The sequence below is a fragment of the Perca fluviatilis genome, chromosome 12 (assembly GCF_010015445.1).
Source record: "Perca fluviatilis chromosome 12, GENO_Pfluv_1.0, whole genome shotgun sequence".
Lineage (NCBI taxonomy): Eukaryota > Metazoa > Chordata > Actinopteri > Perciformes > Percidae > Perca > Perca fluviatilis.
The window spans coordinates 16,776,010-16,788,990 of record NC_053123.1 but is presented as its reverse complement, the minus strand read 5'-3'; the positions used below and the strand labels follow the sequence as shown (position 1 = coordinate 16,788,990).

Genomic DNA, 12,981 nt, shown 5'->3' with positions numbered 1-12,981 from the left:
GTTATCTCGAGACACTTTACAGATAGAGTAGGTCTAGACCACACTCTATAACATTCTGGTCCATCTCCACTGCACAATATACTGGAGATGCGAGGCCTGATGCTGGCTGGTGGCACAGCACTTTCTACAATCAGGCTTTGAGATCCAGGCCAGTGGCAAATTGAACTGTGATGCTTTGTTCACCTGCAGCTTCCAAAAATAAAGTAGTGCCAAACCTTTGAGGAACTTTCTAAGCGCTGCTAAACTTGTGCTTCGATGTGGTCTCTTTATTGTAAGATAAGACAAAAACAAGATGGACGCTTATTTCTAAACTTCAGTACAGAGGTGTTCAGTACATGTTTGAACAAATCTTTATCAACGAATATTGAAAGTGAACTGACAATACAGAATTACCACTGTCACTGACCGAATAAGTAGCTTTAAGCAGTGGAACTTCCTCGTTTATAGCATATTAACAGACTTCGTAACTATTAACCTTCTGTACAGTGCCTGCATTGGCCAGACTGAACATACTACTGAACTGAAGCTATTACACGTTTTGCCGTATGAATGGTGATGCGTTCACTTACTAACGTACATACTTAAGTGCATTTGAACAGTGATGTGACCCTTAAGCTCAGAAAAAAAGTGAACAAACTACATACTGTGAATATAAATCTTTGTACTACGAATTAGCAAAACAATCGATGATTTCCCCATCTACATTTCTAGTTCTAATAAAACTATGGATCTCGCGACAGACTTTATATGATAGTAATACATCAGACAGAGGGATTATTGATTGTATCATACAGCACATAACACAAGCAGTAGAAACACTTCATAGCTGTTTGGAGCCTTGTGCAATGTATGTGATAGATGGCAGTGAGACACAACCAATGTCCCCCAACAACAGACATTCTATTTAAAAAGGACCAATAATTTTCATTTTAAGTTCTTCCTGAGGCTGTCTCTACATGTAACAAACTTATCTAGAGAACTGTAGTGTTTGCTGTTGCAGATTTCAGCCTATTGCTAGCATTTTTGACCTGAAATATGAAAAAAACATTGTTGCTCACAGAATACTTCTCAATACATTTCAACACTGATCACACTGCATGGTTAGTATGAATAGTCACTAGGCTTTTTCAGTTACAGTTACTGCACTTGAGAAAGTATTGTGTAATATGAAACTGTCAGTATTTGTGACATGTTATAGCTTAATTATTAAAAAGGAACAGGTCAGTAGTTGCAGCCCTCTTAAGGAAAATCACTGAATGAGCATGAAAAATGATTTGACTTCCTTGAGAGCTAAATCCTTTCATGCTTAGGCCAGTACAAACACAACCAAAAAAACTCCTTTATCTATACTTTGTCCTGAAACATTGCCCTTGCACAAAGCAATTACAGTGGGAAACGAAAAGCCGCAGGTGGAATACAAAGGACGGCACTGCAGAAAGGATTCACGTCTTTGAGCACTTGGACACAGTGATTAACCTTTATCTTTCAACTTGTCCCTGTCAGACATCATTAGTGAGAAGACGCTCACAAGAGAGGCTGGCATAAAATAACGAGAAACATGACGAATCTACACCTTGTTTATTTTGTCACAGATGAATGTCAAGTGATGGAATGTGTTATGACATGCCAATATAATGTATATAAAAAAAAGACAGCACTGCTGTCATAAATATTGATTAGTAAATGCATCGTAATTAAGTTGAGTTCATTGACACATTTTGTAGCCAGCCACATATTTCTGGGCTGCTTATAATGAAATTGAAAAGAGTCTTTGTAGTGTTTTACTTGAGGTTTTCTTTTTTTATTCTTTTTTGGGCTTTTCCGCCTTTAATGTTGACAGGACAGCTAGGTGAGAAAGAGGGGGAAGATATACAGGATATTGTCACTAGTTGGATTTGAACCCTGGACCTCTGCATCAAGGTACTAACCTCTCAGTATATGTGCGCCTGCTTTACCCACTGATCCAACCCGGCCACTTACTTGAGGAGATTTTTTTTTTTAAACATTTTATTATTTTAACTGTGACGCCGACTAAAGACAAAGTACAAACCAATTTGTAAAGCTTTTATTTCCTTGCTGTTTTTTCTTCCCTGGACCTACATTGTCTAGATGCTCGGTTAATCTCAGGGAGATCATGTCACAACTTGCATTACACAATATGACTTAGTAACCTCTTTGGGAGGCAAGGGCCATGCTAATATGGAAGCTGTAGCAGGTGAATGCAGTTTCTACCACATCATCTTTAGTACTGTGATCATTACAGGCAAGATGGGCAGCTTGAACAGTGCAGTTCCTGTTAAAATGGCTCTATGCATATTAACACTACAGACATACTGTATATACCCTCCTGTATACCTTAGTTTTTTAAAGTTTTAAAAACTTTATAGTTAATTTTCTCTCCACATTCTGTTCTCTGTTTTGGCAGTACATTTGTTTCTATTTGTAGTGCACACATTTAGTTTCTCTGCTGGGACATCTTGTCAATTTATCACTTTATTTGTCATGTGAAATCATATAAAATACAATTTCAGTGAAATGTCAAGCTGAAGCAAAAGATGTGACCCCTAAAGCAGAGCTCTTAAATACAGGAAGTGGCCAACTGTAACGTACCAAGTGCCAATACAGATAATTTTCACCACAGGGGTAAAAAACACTTATTTGATCTGAAATCATAATGCCTTAATCTTAATAATTCTGAATGGAGTGTAAATAGCATAGAGAAATTAACTATAATCAAATTTGGTTAAATTTTAGTGAAAAAAAAAAAAAAACTTTCCCACACATGTAGCGTATCCTTGTATTTCAATGTTATGGGTGTCAACTATGCTAATGATGAAATGTTAAGAAAAGTTAAGCACTGTAATTCGTATATTTTACGAATTACAATGTTTTTTTTTGCTGTGTTCACCACATTGACTGTTGCTGTATAAGAACACGGTTGGCTGTGTATAGGGCAGGGGTCTGGGAGGATGGGCGGGCGTTAACATGTAGGACTTACAAGCCAGGGAGCGGAGTTGGGGAAAATAATATGTGTTCCTTGGGAGAGTTTTAATACAAACCACAATCTTTTCCTGAACTATAGTCGTTATGGTGCCTGAACTTAACTTTCGTCGCCGCGTAACGCTCACTTTTCCTTGCCTAAATTTAATTGTAATCTCTGCTGAAATGACCGGCGGCTCGCAGTGCTCTGTACCCAGCGCACAGCCACCAACTACCTTAAACAGCTAGCAACTGCCGCTCTGTAGCACGGAGCTCTGTAACCGATGTCATGTGACCAGTCAGGAGTCTACTAGTTTTAGTAAAATTATACATTTTAGTGTGCAACTTGAGAATCCGTTGAATTACATACTTTTAGAAATAATGTTCATAAAGCCTGTGATATATTTAAACTTGTATACAAACAGTCCTGTCATGTTTGAGGGAATCTTGTAGTAAATGTTCCTATTTCGTGACAGATGTGTTTCCATCACGATTTTTGACTTTGGCTACTTTTTTGTGTTTTCCTGACAAAAAGCTTTTACCATATTTTCCCCAAAGTGGCCTTAGACTTATGCAGGGTTTCCCGCACTTTGCAGTTTAGGCGGCCGCCTTAACAACACGCGCCTGCCGCCTTAACTAAGTCTTCAAAAAAATATATATATCCGCTGCTTACTCTGTCCTGTTTGAGTGGCTGTAACCTAATGTACAAGTCGCATCAACACAGTCTGGGAAAACAAGGTAACGGCGAGTTGTCAAGATACCACCAATCACAATGGAAAGAGCATTTGCTGGCGGTAAGTGTAACTGTCGTTTATTCACATTTAAAGGGATAAATCGCCATTTCACCATCGCATGCGTCGTTGTTTGTGGGAGTTTGTCAACAAATGTGCGGACAGCTGGGGCATGCCCGGCAGAGACAGGGTGAGTGGACTTACTGGAGCGTTGGACTATGGCAGGCAGAGAGAATTTATATATGTATCTCTGTCCTGTTCTTCACATCAGTGAGGCTTTCTTCTCTTGTTTCAATGAAGTGAACACATTACGAAGTGACTGGAACTATCCATCACCTCTCGCGCGTGGATTCTCAACGTCCCGGCTGTTGCCCGGTCTTTGAGACACAGCTGTTGTCTGTTTTTTTTGTATCACTACACGCGGTTCACAACACACGGTTAGTTAGCGTAGTTAAACAGTACACACAGTGAAATTACGTGTCCTGTTTTTATTTCACACATACTATCTGCTTTGAGTGAGTGAAGCTATGAGCTGAGCTCTGTTATCTCAGAGCTGTTTGTTTTGGAGAAGAGTTGTCAGGCGAAGTGGGAGAGAGCATGGGAGGATAATGGGAGCAATGCGAGTTATAGCACATGTTTTTTTAAATAGTTTAATGAGCTTAAAATTGAACATTGCAACTGTTATTTTGAAAAGCTGGTTATTTATTAATTATATATTATTATTTAAATTTAATATTTAGTGTAGTGTGTAGTACAGAGTCCGTAGTCTAGCCCCCCCAACCCCCCGTTATGCATGCTTTTTTTACATTTTAATGTGCTGGATATGTTAATGAATAATTCTTTGATCTGCAAAAGTTATATATATGCTGCCTGCAGTAAATGACTGGCCCATAGGATGGCTTTTTACACAGCACCCCAGGCTGGTCAAGCAATCAAGTCCAACGATAGCTGCAAAGCTTGATTTGACTCAAAAAATATCCCGTTTACAAAATATATTATCATGTGGCTAGAGCTGCCTTAAGCTAGAAAAAAAACAGTCTTTCCATCCGTCACAGATTCTTCCATCCATCCAGTCCTGGCAAATATTACTCCAATTCAGCTTTCAATAGCCTTCAAGTCAAGGTCTTAAATCTTGTGCTGATATTACTGCAAATAGGCCGATAAAACCATACATTTATCTTCCTCTGTCAAATGCCACCATCAACTCTTGTTGAAATTATGTGTGGCGCTTTGTGATTTTCTATTAATAATTAATTTATACAATTATTGGCTGATGAATATACCACCAAGAAGCAAATAAGCAAGATACTTGTTTCCATCAAATGGTCTAATTTACTCGCTAGCTTTCATACTGGAGCTTCAACAAGCAGAAGGACATATAATTTTTTTTAGACACATGACATACCATTCTGTATTTCCCCCAACAAATCAATAGCATCCGTGGTCTCAGTTGATTTCAATCACGTTTCCTCATTAAGCGTGTCTAACTGGAGAGCTCTTCCTCCTAACATATCACTGAACAGATGTTGCTATCAAGTCGCAGAGGAGTTGACCTTTTCTCTCTTCTGAGGGAGAGACTACCTGCTGAATAACAAGTTATCCTATGAAAGAAAATCCAAGAGTACCATTACATTGCTAAAAAGAAAAACTTAATCTTGAATTCTTGAGTTGATAAGGTGAAAAAAGTTTTTATGAATCAAAAGCATAGGACGTACAATAATAATTCCCTCGAGCTCTCCACAGGCATGCCAGAATAACAAGTGAAAAAGTGCTTGAGGTGTGCTTTGGGGAATGATCGAATGGTTGAGTTCCCTCGATTTCTTTGGCTAAAATGTTTCTATTTAACTTAAGTTTAAACTAAAATCTCTTTTTTCAAGCAGCCACTGCAGTGACAGCTCTGGTGCTTTAGGATAGATAGATCCAGAATCAGGACACTCATCCATTTGTACAACAAAACACAAATCAGAATTTATGTTGCACTTATAGCACGTCATATTGTATGTTTCAAGACTGAAGTACTTGTCATCCTCCTGAGCTATGCTTCATGTGTTTTCTGCAGCTGCACCACCGAGGCTCCACTCCAGTAATTGGCTGGGGATTTGTAGGAATATCAATTCCAGGCAAGCTGTGCATTGCTTTGTGCAAGGTGCTGGTACAGTGTCACCTTCACATTTCACAGGCTGTCCTGGTGCTCTGTGCCCCAGAGAGAAAGAGAAGAGAAAGAAAGAGCGAAAGAGAGAGAGAGAGAAAGGAATAGCGCTGAGATCACAGGCATCAATTCTCATATTTTCTTTGATAACTGCCTTGGATCAAGTGGGAGGGGTTCAAAAGACGTCTTTGACTTACTTTTTCATAGTGCAGGGCACATGATTGAGGCTTGGCTTCATGAGGTTGACACTAACGTAATTATTAAGACACACATTATACACACAAATAACCACTTATTCTCTGGCCCTCACAACTATAAATATGAATATAGGAAGGCATCAGCTAGCTCTCTTCTGTAATGCAAATATTTTTAAGACACACACTGGACTTGAGACCCAGAAAAAAACAACAACTGATCTTTGTCACCTAAAATTAACTATAACTTGTGTAGCATGTTCTGCTACATTGGAACATTTACTTGGCTGTGAAGTTCTCTTTGTACCATTTTGTAAATGTTGTTAATATTAGTTAATGTCTGCGTTATGCTAATATCCTGCTCCATTTGGTCTTTTGTCTCACATTTTAGCAGTTTACACTTTTTTTCTTCACGATGGCCAGTCTCACATTTGCCTTAGAGTTGCAGAAATAAAGAAAGGTAAAACATATTATCTTCATGCAGTATCTAAATTGAGGAGAGGCTAGCTGGAGATGATAACAGGTCATCATTTTAAAATAATGTCTTTCATACAAGGTGGCTAGATAAATATAAATAGAATAGAAGCCTACTGTAATTACAAGTAGATCATTTTATATACATATATATATATATATATATATATATATAGTTGAAATACACAGGATAGAGCATACTGCCAGTCAATAATGAAGATATTGGACAATTCTGCAAAATCCTGGATTACGATCGGTGCCAGTTTCTTACCTCCAGTGCCAACGCTTTTCAAATTCTTGCTTTCTTTACTATCTATGCATTAAAACTAAAGTATGGTTAAATTTTCCCTCCAGGCATGTTTTGAAATATTATTCTTTGAATAATAATTTGTGTCTGACATGTTTTTTTCCACAAAAAATTACCAAGTTAAAAGTTATTGTTTACTACTTCTTCCTCATTGAAATGAATATGCAAATATTTTTCATTTCAAAAGTTGAACTGCTGCACACAAGTCCATTCTCATAGTTTGTGGACTAGAGGTTTCGTGTTTCCACATCAAACTTGTGTAAGTTGAATATTAGACCATGACTGGCTTCAAAGCTAGTTGTGACGTCACAGACTCCTGTGCAGCGACCAGCCATCCCCCTGTCCTGCCAGCAACAAGCCATCATCCTGTCCTGCCAGCAACCAGCTATCACCCTGTCCTGCCAGCAACCAGCCATCCCAATGTCCTGCCAGCAACCAGCCATCCCCCTGTCCTGCCCACAATCAGCCATCACCCTCTCCTGCCAGAAACCGGCCATCACCCTGTCCTGCCAGCAACCAGCCATCACCCTGTCCTGCCAGCAACCAGCCATCACCCTGTCCTGCCAGAAACCAGCCATCACCCTGTCCTGCCAGAAACCAGCCATCACCCTGTCCTGCCCACAACCAGCCATCACCCTGTCCTGCCAGCAACCAGCCATCACCCTGTCCTGCCAGCAACCAGCCATCACCTTGTCCTGCTAGCAACCAGCCGGGTGATCATTTGCTGGCTGCCTTTCCTGACCTAAAGCCCCCGGGGCGTCCACACGAGGGTTCCTGTCTACATTGCCAAACCTTGGGCCATCCACAAAAGGCGTTCTGCTTACATCGGCAACCTCCATAGTGGCTCTGCCGGTCTGCCTGGCCTCCTACCTTCCCTACAAAGTGGTTCCGCCGGTCTGCCTGGCCTCCTGCCTGGCCTCCTGCCTGGCCTCCTGCTCATCTTCTAGACCTACGCTACTGCCACGCCCCCAGGTCATCCACCTGAGGACCCTGGCTCCATTGTTTAGCTCCCAGGCCCTTGCCCACTGACTCTGCTCTGTTATCTGGATCTGAATCTGCCTGTCTGTCAAACACTACTGGAACCCGACTGTCTGCCTATCTGTACCTGCCTTACTAAAAACTGTCTGAAAGCTCATCTATGCAATAAAACACTGAACTGAACACTGCCTGTTTCTGTCTGTGTCTGAGTGCTCCCTGCAGTCCCCAGCATGACAAAAGGTAATTTTGGTTTGTTTGTTTGTAGATGGATTAAAGTGTTGCTATTTCTGCATAGATTTTTGTATTGGCACATTTTTTCCCCAAGACAGCCATTTGTTACCTCAGAATGTACAAGTCGGTTTTTGAGGCATTCAGAATTGTAGAAGCATGAGGAAAATAAATAAGATTTGGGCTGAGCTCAGACTGTTAAATACTATGAAGTTGCAGTCAGAGAGCATATATGTTAAAGGTTTACAACACAGCTCTGTTATGGTAAACTACAGAGTATTTAACTGTACCAGCTCAACCGGAAACAGCAATAAGCAATTTCTATGAGCCAATAATAGCAGTAGATGCAGTGTGGAATGTATTCATTAATTGCATTTTGAATCTGTCACACTAGTTTCAATTAAACAAAATAAAAGAGAACAATTATATATTTAAATGATTAAGTCAGTCGACACTGTATTTAAAGCCAAACACTACACAAAATACACTATTTCACAAAGGAGGCAAAATATCATCTGTTACCTTGAAACTCTCAACAATTGACCATAAATGTTGCTCAGCTCTTTTTGCAGATCAGTCACGGCACCTGCAGAACTTGTCTAGGGCCCTTTTTGTTACAGCAATGGTCTGCTGGTCACTGGGGAAATTAAGTCAAACTTCAACAGGACAGCAGTTCAGACTCATTCCTCTAAGGTAGGTAGAAACCAGTCATGGGCTGGAATTGTTCCTCAATGCCTCCCAGTAAAATGCATTTCTTCTCGTCTCAAAATTTGTACCCATTAAACAGATGGAATAGAGATGGAAACTGCCATCCACTCTGTTATCATTATGTTTTTTCCACATCAATTATAAAATGAATCTGTCTATAATTGCGGTAGGAAACAAAGATATTGTATGCATAAATATGGGTAGAACAAAATTGCCAATATCAGTTATATATTAGGCTGATTCAAAACAATAAAAATGATATTCACTGGAGAAGGAGGAGAGAAGAATGTGATTGTATCTATTCAAAAAGTAAACCTGTTTTTTTTGCAAGACTACACAACATTGATAGCACAAATCAAAGGCCAGTAAAGACTTATAATAATTGCATTTAAAAGTGTGATGTTCTAGATAATTCTTACTGTATTCTCATAAGTGGGAAGGGTCTAATGAGAAAAAACTAACTACAGCTGGAAGGCTGCTCCACAGTCTCGTTAAAAGATAGAATACAATAAGTAATTACAGTATCACACACACACACACACACACACACACATACAAACACACAATACACTAAAAAGAAGGTGAATGCTATACAGTATATATATTTAATAATGGAAATACAATTGTAGCAGAAAGTACCATGAAAACATATATTTAGCTCCAGGTGGGGTGAATAATAATTCTTTGCAAATGCTTTCACAAAATTGTATAACAGTACTGCTGTTTTGGTGAAAATGGCATGGACATGGACTTATTTCTAGATTAAATAAGAAACAATTTGAACAATCAGATAATCAAATTATATCATAATTTTATGATTAAAGGAATCTTAAAACACCCTTCTATACAATTTTGAAAACTTACAGTAATTCATTTTGCTGGACAGATCAGCAGTTTGAGAAACTAAAATTAAAATGTTTTAATACTGGAAAGCCTGTTTAAGTGGGTCCTGTGAATAGGAAGTGGGATGGAGGCTGTAATCGCCTGGGGTTCTTAGACACAGAAAAGGCAATGTCACAGTTTTAATGCCAACTGATAATTTGAGGCAAAAGTGGTCTAATCATAATTTCTGAACCATTTTGAAAAATTTCCCACGAGGCAAAGCTCTTAAGATGTTCCTCCGTGTAAGAGCAAGCATGTTGTAGTAAACAACATTCAAAGATTTGAATCTAGATCATATCAAAAACTGCACACTTATCTGTTTGTCTTTTACTTTGGTTCTCTCTTCTCCAACAATCTTGTACTCTCAAACGCCATAACTCCCCCCACATTTTGCGGCAGGCTTCTTATGAGTGAAATTTGGTTATGATTAAACAATGCAAACTATGAAGGGTGTTTCTGGCCTCTCACTGCACATTGCATGATCCTCACTATCTGATAATCAATATGAACAAGTACCTCTACATGTCTCTGATAACTGATAATGTTGCCCCTACACTGTGCTAATTACAATTCTATTCAATGCACAGTAGAATCATCTTCAATCAATTAATTAATCCTCCCCCAACAGCACAGTTTGTTAAGCCTGGGAAAACCCTGGCGAACTTCTGGCAAATTTGAGATTTGCTCAGCAAGTCAGTCTGGCCAAGAGCCCATTCAAGCCCATTTCCAATTTTTCCAAACAAAGATCAAATTTGTTGCCATAAGTACTGGCATTTTTCCATTCTTATATACTGTAGGTCGGGATATGTCATACATTTGTTAGTAAAGACTATGTCAAGCTGTGCTATTATGTAGAGAAGAGAAAAAGCTGCGAGTAGAGAAGAGGCTATTATTAGCAAGCCTATGCCCAGGCAGTTTTGGACAAGTAATGCTGCGCTATTGTCTTGACTTGATACAACATCCATTATAGACCTAAATGGACAGGATGCACGAATGTGTAACATTTTGCCAAGAATAGAATAATGTTTTACCTGCTGCTTTCACAATACTGATTTATTCAAAACAAAAGCTGAATACACAATACATTCACAACATCTAAATAGATGCTGATTGTAAGCCCATTGTAACAAGGGAAGCAACACTAAGCAAAGATACCGTACACTTAAACCAGGGATTAAGGCTTCAGACTACCTAGACTAATTACACCTTGCAGACAGGTGATTAGTGAGAACAGTCACAGTAAGCAGGGCACAGACATGGACATGGGAGTTATTGTATAAGCACAAGCTCTGCAGCAAACAAACTAAACAAAAAGATGCTTCTGGACACTGATGGACAGAACATTACTTACTGTACGACAAGATGGACATGTAATGGAAACCATCATGTGGTTGAATGAGGAGATTAGCGTTTGATGCAGATATTCACCTAAAATGTCCAAGAAAAAACACAGCTCCATTTGACAGCTCGCTCATTTTTGAACTTTTAAAGCTATTGTGGTTAATTTCACGCTGGTTGCTATATAAGTGGTTAAATAACATCCTAACAATTCCAAGGAAATGGCTGGAGTCAGAGAATTGATAATTGAGTCAGTAAAGTTGTGTATCTCAATGGAAGAAAAATACTGTAAAACAAATAACATTAACTAGTGTCATAATTACTTGTCTAAAAGATGCTTAAAGTAATTTTTAAGATTATGTATTTTAACTAAAATGGATTATAACAATACAAACTACATCTGCATGGTATATGTGCAGATTTCTTCAGGAGATTTTGATGAGCGTCCATGCACATTTTAACCCGAGCTTCCATATCCTACACACATCAGTACAATAAGTAAATGTTGTTTTGTTGGGTCTACCATAATAAATATTAAGGATAGAAAACATGTTCACACAGTATCTATGACTACTCAAAAACTTCATTAGATGACATGACACAAAACATCATCTGACGTTAGTAGAAAGTGTCAGAGCTTTCTCCTTTTCTATTTTTTAGTGGGCTAATATTGCTGAACATTAAAGTCTGGCTCACCAAGTAACATTTATTATTGACCTATAATTAATAATTATTTATTAATTAAAATAATTTTACAAGCTGAGGGAGGGACCCACATGAAGGAGGTGGTTATGCAGGACGCGCGCGCGCACACACACACACACACACACACACACACACACACACACACACACACACACACACACACACACAGGCCCGAAATACACACATGCACACTGCACACACAGGACCCCATAGCCATGCAGTTGGATTGGTGTTAGAGTGAAACATGAGTGAGTTAAACATGTTCTAAGAGGCACGAGCACTCTGCAAAAGAGGGATGAGAAAAAAAAGAAAAATCAATAAATAGGCCTACGTATCTTTAAAGTTTGATATCCTGTCTAACTTGACCCCCTGCACCTCCCATCGTCCAGGAAAACCTACGCATTTCTAACCGTAAGTGGAGAGGTGAAAGCCCTTGCAAACAGGATGGAGATCAGTGTATGCTAAACGGGGATTGAGCCAAAGTAGCATCACTAAAGACCCCAGAAGGGTATATAACCGCAAGGCAGAGATCAAAGCCCACAATAACCGGGACACAGAAAACCTGCGGATGAGCGCACGGAAACGAGGAAGGACAGATTATTATCTGCGGATCGGCGAATTCTATTATCATATCAGAAATGACAAAAAGTACAACCATCACACTGCATCGCATTCCGTAAGAAAAGGTAAGTGAAGCTCAACCTGCATAGCACACGCCATTAAAAGACAGAAAGCGTCCTCGTGCTTACCTCACTCAGTGTCTCCATCCCACTCAGACTTCTGGTCCTGATGATACGTTTACTGCTTTGCTCCAGCATCCTAAAGCACTGTTATTCGACCAGGGGGGAGGAAACATGATGGCTAGTGCAACTGGGCTGACGTACCGCCTGATGAGACAGAGAGCCGACCAATCAGAGTGTAATCCGATAGAGCCTTTACCAATCCGCTCAAAGGGAGAAAGTGAGGACTGCACGCAGACAGTAGTAGCAAGCTAGATTGACGCTGTGAGAGAATTTCCAGTCAACTCCTCGAAACAGTTTTACATCTCCTGTCCAAACCATCCACACATAATAGTTAAATGGGCCAAACAAGTCCGCGCTGATAATTTACATTACAATGTATCTTAAAGAATGTAAGGCCTCTTAAAGCTTGTATATCCTTGCTGGGTGGCTTATACGCTTAAGACTATGCTAAAAGGCTAATTTTAAATAAAGAAAAGACTAAGAACCAAAATATGAAGTAGAAAAATAAATAGAAAGAATACTTAAAAAACATTTAAATTCAAAAGTATACACTGTACATTTAAAA

At 39.2% G+C, this 12,981-nt stretch overlaps 1 protein-coding gene across 2 annotated transcripts in view; it reads right to left on the bottom strand.

Moving 5' to 3' along the window:
• Positions 1-12,542, bottom strand: part of b3galt1b (UDP-Gal:betaGlcNAc beta 1,3-galactosyltransferase, polypeptide 1b) — a 56,546-nt gene extending 44,004 nt beyond the window's left edge. Inside the window, exons 1-2 of one of the 2 annotated variants that reach the window (XM_039819126.1) lie at positions 12,423-12,524; positions 10,982-11,058 (exon numbers count right to left, since the gene is read on the bottom strand). The gene's annotated coding sequence lies outside the window, so the exon portion shown is untranslated. Of the gene's footprint in view, positions 1-10,981; positions 11,059-12,422 lie in introns of both variants that reach the window. The other variant, XM_039819125.1, reaches the window with a different exon arrangement.
• Positions 12,543-12,981: the final 439 nt, after the last annotated feature.